Genomic DNA, 8,827 nt, shown 5'->3' with positions numbered 1-8,827 from the left:
GTTGATGCAAGTGCCAGAGGTTGAGTGTATATTCCTTTTTTTGGAGGGGGGGGGAGTCAGCGTTATTCTGGATGGACAAATCATATATTTTCGTCTCATAATGGGGCTCAAATTCTTAGGCAGTAGGACAATGCAGATCCAATGCTCTGCAGAACTCTGCGTGCCTGAAGATGTCATGAACCATCAAGGAAAAATTACATATCGGGATCAATGTGGTGCAGATGCCAATGAAAAGTGGGTATTTAACCCGCCATAATAAAAATAAAAATGGCAGAGCGAATGAACCTTTCGTACAGCTTTAGAGCAATGATTACACAAAACGTGATATGCTCAAACCTGGAAAAGCTTGCCGCAATGACAAAGTAGTATGAGTGACATGCAGCATATTTTTGCATTGAACATGTCTTGTAACTGATATTTTTATTGTAAGCCTCGCTGTCACGCCTTTCAGTCCGGCACTCCCTTTACTGAAACGTGGTACTGTCTTTCCATTGGTGTCCTGATGATGATGGTAAAAGCAGCAGTAAGGCAGTAAGGCTGGTTAATGCCTGCCCCTTGTATTCCTGTGAGTTTAGTGGTAAAATATATGGCACGTGCATACACCTGTGCTGCAAAATTTAACGCATGTGGTGATTTTTTAAACGCAACATATTTTGGGACATTTCTAAGGTGTTCGTCATCGGGGTCTAATAACTATAGCATTGGTGAGGTTGAAGAATCCGTGTATTGGTATAGATGCTTGACTTGAATTAGACGGGACAAAAAGAAGAAAAATACACACCGCAGAATGTTCTGCTGTGTGTGTTACTCTTCTTCGTGTGCCATCTAATTTTTGCTTGATCCAACTTCAAATAGAGCACTGGGCTTCTTTGGTGCAGGACCGAGGAAGTTTGAGCTATTCGACAACGTGCCAGTGCCTTGCCCCACAATTATGGAAGTCTGAAGGTATGCAAACAAAGCGTTGCTTTCAAATCCATCTGCTCACGTAATACAAGCACTGATTGAAAGAACTGTCATACGAAAGTAATGGTGAAATGAATGGCCTTTGAAAAGTGTAATTTGTATATTGACACTGTTTACATAATAGGTGCCACACCGGACTCAACAATTGTACTCGATAGAGTAGTTTGTTTCCTATGTGAAGTACAAGCTTCCATTACATGCTGAGCAGATAACTAAGCTCATTTTGTTGGGACGTGGTACACAACATTCACTGGAATCTGTTTTTGATTCTAAAGAAGTGCCAAACACGACCTCTTTTTCAAGGACGTCATGGGAATATTTGGCGACACCTTTTTACAGCCCCTCTTAATGAAAGTGCGGCCAGCCAGTTTTGCTGGGATGCCTCTATAGATTTATGTGCGTGATCATAGTGTGCTATCAAGTAGCTAAGGCCTAGGCAACCAGTGCCAGACATTATATGACTCTATAGTCGGATACACCTTTAGGAGGCCGCGGAACCTGCACTTCAAAGTCAGGAAAACACAAGCCTGCACCAATGGGCACACAATCTAAACTGACATCGTGCCACCGGATGCACTAATACCCGCTCGTTGGAGAAGGACTATTTCTTTAGACGTGGAGGCAATGGGCGACTGCGCTGTGGTCAGGTGGGGCCTCTCCTGTCTTCTGAAGTTGTACCCGACTGTAGAGGAGGCCACTTTTCATACAACACACAAGGACAAAGAGTACAATTATTTGGCCTATGAAATGGATACATCACAAGTGAGCTATGCAAGGGTTTAAGCTTTGTGAAAATTAGTACATGCAAATATATGACATTGTTAAAGAATATGTGGTATCAAACATGCATGTAATGGCACGTTTGAATTGAGGATTGTTGCATTCATATGCACAGTCTATAGGTGATAATATAATTAAGCTACTATTGTTTCCAGTCTTTCATTTTGAATTACATACACACCGTTCATCTTGTGGCTAATCAACACGCAATGTATTCTAGCGCATAGACAGAACAAACAGCAAAATGACGTGTATGCTGCATAAGAGTATTTTTCAGTTACATGGACCAAGAGTGGTACAGGTTGTCTTACGTTTTTGCCCCTTTTGAAGAGACATCAAGTGCATGTTACAAGTGTCCAAATATGCACAGCACAATGTTTACTGCAATAATTTTTGTCATGGTCGTGAATAATAAACAAAGTAATAAACTGAAAGTTCCTTTATATGTTGTATTCGGGGGGCTAGACTGGGGAGCAGTGAGGGCACCGATACTACCGTTGCAGAGCAGCCCTCTGCAGCTCTGCCACACTCTCTAAACACGTGCCTGGCGCTCGCCTATGGCCACCAGGTGGTGGAGTGCATCCAGCAGCAGAATGTTTTGCTGCAAAAAAGAGTAGAATATTGGAATGAATGAACCGCTTCATACAACATTATCTGCAAAGAAAAATGCTCATTGCACTAATAGAACTAATTGCCCTTAACTGTGGAAGCCTTTAGTGTAGTATGCATAATAAAGCAATGTGTCGGGACAACGTTGCTTTATTTTTCATAACTAGGGTTGTCTTTTTCAGAGCAAAATGTCATGTTGATTAGTGTGCTAGCAGCTGAGGTGTCCCCGCACCTTCACGAGTCTCTACTGTCAGCACCAGAAACCTATTTTTGTTCCGTGCTAAACAAATGCCTCTCCCTAAAATACCGTCTTGTGCTAGGTGATTGCACCCTATGCCTACAAGCATAATATTTTTGTCCCATTACGCAATTTCCTACCATCCTCGGTTGCAGTTCTCTTTCCTTGACATTCATTCTGTCACGCTCACGTAATGACGTGTTACAAATTGGCAACAAGCGACTGAAGACGTGTATGGCCTGCCAGACCATTCCATTTTTTCTTAATCTCAACTAGCACATCAGTTGCCACAATTTACTTCGCCACTGTCTTCCTGCCGCAATGTCATCTCCAACAATTTTAATTACTTCGCTTTCTGCACAGTCCTCGACTTCTCAAATTTCTTTGTTAACCTCCAGGTTTATGTCCCATATTGCACAACCAGTAGAATGCAATGATTCTAAACTCTTTTTCAAGAATATCGGTAACGTGGCGATCACGATTCGGTAATGCCTTTCATGTGCTGTTCAACCTATGAAATTTTGTATAAGTTTCCTGCTCTATATCAGTGCCTGCTATTGATATTTCACCTGGATTAAGATACCCTTCCATAGACTCTGCAGGCGGAATGTCACTCATGAATTTCTGCTATCTCACCAAGTTAGTGAAGGTTACGGTTATCTTTTCCATATTTTGGCGGGCCCACGTGCAAGTAGAAGCACGAACACTCACTGGATCTCAATGCCTTTTTAAAGTGCTGGATATTCAGTTCGTTGCTACGAAAGTGACTTAATCCGTGCACTATTATTATACTAAAACGAAACAGTGGAAATATACTTATCTGCAGTTCGACGATGTCTACTTCACTGTGTTGGTAGCGAGATCCATCGTCGGCACCACCTCCTTGTCGCATCGTAGCTGCATTGGCTGTCTTCCTTTTGCGCACACTATGTAATATGCTGCGAAGCAACTGACTACGGCGGCGGTCAGACCTGCGATGCAGTGGCGGGTGCTAAGAATCCCTGGTTCCGGACAGGCTGCCATTGGAATCTGAACTTGGCAACGTTTGTCGCTAGAACGTTATCTAGTGAGGAGAGTCTAGCATTGCTATTGGAGGAATTAGAAGGCAGTAAATTGGATATAATAGGGCTCAGTGAAGTTAGGAGGACCAATGAAGCATATATAGTGCTAAACAGCGGCACGTCATGTGCTTAGGGGAGGGACGATAACTATGAGTCGGATTCCTGATTACTAAAAATATATCTGGTGACATACAGGAATTCTATAGCAATTAGGAGAGGGTGGCAGGTCTTCTTGTGAAACATAATAAGATCTACAAATTGAAGGTCGTGCAGGTGTACGCCCCTACATCCAGTCATGATGACCAAGAAGTCGAAAATTTCTATGAAGACGTTGAATCGGCGGTAGGTAAAGTCAAAACAAAATACACTGTGCTGATGGGTGACTTCAATGCGAAGGTAGGCAAAAAGTAGGCTGGAGACAAGGCAGTGGGGGAATATCGCATAGACACTAGGCCTACCAGGGGAGAGTTATTAGTAGACTTTGCAGAACAGATTAATATACCGATAATGAATACCTTCTTCCGCAAGCTGGATAGCCGAAAGTGGACGTGAAGGAGCCCGAAAAGCGAGACTAAAACTCAAGTAGACTTTATACTCGGCGCTAACCCTGGCATCATACAAGATTTGGACGTGGTCAGCAAAGTGTGCTGCAATGACCATAGGATGGTAAGAACTGGGATTAGACTAGACTTGAGGAGGGAATGGAAGAAACTGGTACGTAAGAAGCCGATCATTGAGCTATCGGTAAGAGGGAAAATACAAGAATTACGGATCATGCTAAAGAACGGGTATACGGCTTTAACGCAGGAAGAGGGCCTTAGTGTTGGATATATGAACGACAATCTTATGGGCGTCATTAAAGTGTGTGCAATAGAAGTCGGTGGTAACTCCGTTAGACAGGATGCCAGTACGCTAACGCAGGAAACGAAAGATCTGATCAAGAAACGATAATGCATGAAAGCCTCTAACCCTAAGGCTAGAATAGAACTGGCAGAACTTTCGAAGTTATTCAACAAGCGTAAGACAACTGACATAAGGAAGTGTTATATGGATATAACTCTTCCTTAAAGGGGGAAGGCAAAGGGGGAAGGCAGCTGGGGAGGATCAGGTTTGATTTGTTGAAGGATGGTGGGCAAATTGTTCTAGAGAAACTGGCCACCCTGTATACGCAATGCCTCATAATGTCGAGCGTACCGGAATCTTGGAAAAACGTTAACCTAATCCTAATCCATAAGAAAGGGGGCGCCAAAGACTTGAAAATTATAGACCGATCAGCTTACTGTCCATTGCCTACAAACTATTCACTAAGGTAATTGCAAATAGAATCAGGAATACCTTAGACTTCCGTCAAGCAAAGGACCAGGCAGGATTCCGTAAAGGCTACTCAACAATATATCATATTCACACTATCAGTCAGGTGATAGAGAAATGTGCGGAATATAACCAACCCCTATATATAGCTTTCATTGATTACAAGAAAGCATTTGATTCTGTCGAAACCTCAGCAGTCATGGAGGCATTACGGAATCAGGGTGTAGACGAGCCGTATTTAAAAATACTGAAAGATATCTATAGCGGCTCCACAGCCACCGTAGTCCTCCATAAAGAAAGCAACAAAATCCCGCTAAAGAAAGGCGTCAGGCAGGGAGATATACGATCTCTCTAATGCTATTCACAGCGTGTTTACAGGAGGTATTCAGAGGCCTGGATTGGAGGGGATAAAAGGTTAATGGAGAATACCTTAGTAACTTGCGATTCGCTGATGATATTGGCTTGATGATGATATTGATATAGCTACTTAGCGGACCAATTGCAATGCATGCTCACTAACCTGGAGAGGCAAAGCAGAAAAGTGGGTCTTAAACAGAATCTGTAGAAAACTAAAGTAATGTTTAACAGTCTTGGAAAAGAACAGCAATTTACAATAGGTAGCGAGGCACTGGAAGTGGTATGGGAATACATCTACTTAGGGCAGGCAATGACTACGGATCCGGATCATGAGACGGAAATAATCAGAATGATAAGAATGGGCTGGGGTGCGTTTGGCATGCGTTCTCAGATCATGAACAGCAGGTTACCATTATCCATCAAGAGAAAAGTGTATAACAGGTGCCTCTTACCAGTACTCACATATGGCGCAAAAACCTGGAGGCTTACTAAGCGGGTTCTACTTAAATCGAGCACGAGGCAATGACCTATGGAACACAGAATGATAGGTGAAACGTTAAGGGATAAGAAAAGAGAAGACTGGGGGAGGGAACAAACGTGTATTAATGGCATCTTAGTTAAAATCAAGAAAAATAAATGGGCATGGGCAGGAAACGTAATGAGGAGGGAAGATAACCGATGGTCATTAAGAGTTACGTAATGGATTCCAAGGGAAGCGAAGCGTAGCAGAGGGCGGCAGAAAGTGAGGTGGGCGGATGAGATTAAGAAGTTTGCGGGGACAACATGGCCACAATTAGTTCATGACCGGGGTAGTTGGAGAAGTATGGGAGAGGCCTTTGCCACGCAGTGGGCGTAACCAGGCTGATGATGATGATGTTGTTGTTGATGATGATGATGATGATGATAATATATGCGCGACACTCGCAGTCACACAGAGTGGAGGAACTCAGCGCACTCACAGTTGTTTCTTCAGCATTACGCTGTGAACAGTAGGTGCGCGTTGCGATCTGTAAAATCGCCGCAGCTATTGGCAGTCTTACGGGGTGCACGGAAAGATAGCTCACGGAGGAACGGAACTATTCAAGAAATAGTGGTCATCGTCGAGCCTGATCGCTACGTCGCGCACTGCAAGCTTCTTGTACAAGTTTACACTGGGCTTTTCGATGTTTAGCTTCCAAGCTCGCCCGGTGAACGGCGGTGATGATGCCACCACAGTGTCGCCTCGTGGTATAATGCGAAGCGTACTATATCACAAATTAATCTAATGGACATTCAGTGTACATCTTGTAAGCCTTAAGATCCTTCTAAACCACGTTAAAGTAACTAATCATATTGTACTAAATGCATTGGCTTTATAACTTGCTTGTGCTTGTACTGCACTCGTTGGAATGACAAACAAGTGAAAGAAGGCACGACCATGCACCGACGGTATGATCACGTGAGCCCCAGTTTGTCGACCACCCAGAAGGCAACGTCTAAGGAATGATAGCCACCCAGAGTGAATGCAGATAATCCAAGGAAACTGGAAGCTTGTCGAAAGATAAACTCTGTCTCCGTACCATTTGTGCATTCATCCTGTGGTGCTGCCAGAGCTCCTGAAGATACCGAATTTCGCCAAACTTGATGCATCCCAGGATTCCTCTTTGCGCACAAGGCGAATAAACCCAGGAAATATGCCCACCTACAAACTTTAAACGTCCATCTGCAAAGTTTAAACGTAAATCTATACACTGAAGCATGCCATTGACATGCAGTTCATGGTTAACCAACAGGCAGTTTCGTAGTTTTATAGATTCGTCTAAAGCAGTGTTTATCATTGCTTCACTTGAAGCAGCCCTTTGCTTGTATAAAACAATTAAAAGGTTGTCCATTTAACGAAACGTTTTAACGACTTTGTCATTAATAAAATGATTAAAACAATCGTATAAAGAGCGATCGATTGATGATAAAAATATAGTTCAAAGTATAGGAGCTTTGCAAGAGCCGATGCAAATGCCTTTCTTTGAAAAGTAAGCTTGCTGGTCAAATATGACCAAAGTGCTAACAAAATAAAACTTTAAAAGTGCTGAAACGTTATCTACAGTAATACCAGTGGTGTTTTGGAAAGGTACAAGGCCACTTTCGTCTATGCAAACTTCCACAGACCCTAATAGCTCAGAATGAGCCGCTTAATAGAATAGATCTTCCACGTCTACAGAAAACGCATAAACTATGTCACTATTCTGTGCACGAAACCGACGCTACATCCCCCGAAATTTTTACAAGGAAAGGATCGGTTATTTTCAGGCCATTTAGATGCCGCTTCAGGAACCTGCTGACGCAGTGCTACCAGGTCCCACCTTCACTTAAAATTGTACTAAATAGAGCTTCTGGTTTGTGCGTTTTAACACCGAAGAAAACATTTAACGCCACATTGCCACCATTAGTTATATCCGTAACTTGTCTTTGCATATTTAGATGTTTACAGATTGCAATAGTCTTGACTTTTTTCTCACAGGTACCAAGTTTTTTAGACAGCTTGCGACCTCATTGTTATGCAATGTTCATGGCAAAACGACGAAGCCTCCTACCTTAGGTGCCTGCAAGAGACCAAATTCATTATGCTTGAAGAACTTTACGACATACCGTAAACGGGCTTTGGGGAGCTCTGGTCTTCCCATGTGACACACTTGTCAAGACAATCAATTCCGTTTACTAGATAACGCTCTCAACATTCTTGCGCGGCCTTTTTCGCCACAATCCTGTTGAGGGCCACCAGTAAAGGGGAAGTAGAGTAGCTAGCTGAGATTCATTCCTAATACACACAGCGCGCTGTAGAAACACAGACGAAGAATAGACGAACACAGCGCTCGTGTTTGTCTTTTCTTCGTCCGTGTTTTTTAGCACGTTCTGTGTATAATAGTTATGAAGTAAAGGAGAAGGCACCCTAGGCTCAAGTCCAGACTTGGGGCCTTACTTAAGAATACTTGAAATGTTGCAGAGAACAGAGGCACCGCCTATAACTGAGACTCCCCTTTCCATGTTTCGGCGTCTTTGATTTTCCAATAACCCAAAGGATTGATTTCGAATTCCAGTTCCACTAGAACTCTGTGACACGGGCCGCTTCCCGTCTAAGGTAATGAAATCTCCTTTGGGCAATCCTTTCAGGGTACGGGGCACGACATGAAACACGCGGCCAATCTGTATATAAATGAACTTGCTGCCACAGTTCAGATCGCTAAACCTTGCAAACACGTTCACGTGACCCCTTGAGGGTGCCGCAGAGCCAAAGAGGGCCAGCGCTTCTACTGGCGCAACGAAGTTCTTAATGCAAAATCTAAGATACCGCGCACGGTATGTCCCATACACGATGCTTGGCAGGTTGACTTCCTGACGGTAAGCAGAACTAAGAAATGCGGGGCTGATTTACAATATACATACGGATATATGTGTATATATATATATATATATATATATATATATATATATATATATATACATATATATATATATATATATATATATATAT

This window comes from Dermacentor albipictus, unplaced genomic scaffold (assembly GCF_038994185.2).
Source record: "Dermacentor albipictus isolate Rhodes 1998 colony unplaced genomic scaffold, USDA_Dalb.pri_finalv2 scaffold_35, whole genome shotgun sequence".
Lineage (NCBI taxonomy): Eukaryota > Metazoa > Arthropoda > Arachnida > Ixodida > Ixodidae > Dermacentor > Dermacentor albipictus.
This window is presented reverse-complemented; position numbering follows the sequence as displayed.